Genomic DNA, 491 nt, shown 5'->3' on the forward strand with positions numbered 1-491 from the left:
CTCTGCGGCCGAGTTGGGGAAGGAGGGGGGGAGGGGCAGACTCCCTGACAGCCGGGCGATGCGCGCGCGCCGGCGGCTCGGCGGCACAGGTCGCGAGTGGGGGAGGCCCGGCCGGCAGGTGGACACGCGGGCACCGCCAGCTCGGCGGCAGAGTGAGGAAAGGGGGGGCGGGGCAGACACCTCGACAGCCGGGCGACGCGCGCGCGCTGGCGGCTCGTCACCAGAGGTCGGGAGTGCGAGAGGCCAGGCCGGCAGGTGGACACGCGGGCACCCGCAGCTCGTCGGCAGGGTTAGGGAAGGGGGGGAGGGGATAGAGCCCCGTCCGGCTGGTCGACCCGCGGGCACTGCCAGGCGGGCGACGGGCGCGCGCTGGCGGCTGGGCGGGCGAGGTCGCCAGTGGGAGAGGCCCGGCCGGCAGGTGCCCGCGGGCAACGCCAGCTGGGCGGCAGAGTGAGGGGAGGAGCGGGGGAGGGGCAGACAGCCTGACAGCC

The sequence above is a fragment of the Giraffa tippelskirchi genome, chromosome 8 (assembly GCF_054371585.1).
Source record: "Giraffa tippelskirchi isolate mGirTip1 chromosome 8, T2T-mGirTip1v1.2.pri, whole genome shotgun sequence".
Lineage (NCBI taxonomy): Eukaryota > Metazoa > Chordata > Mammalia > Artiodactyla > Giraffidae > Giraffa > Giraffa tippelskirchi.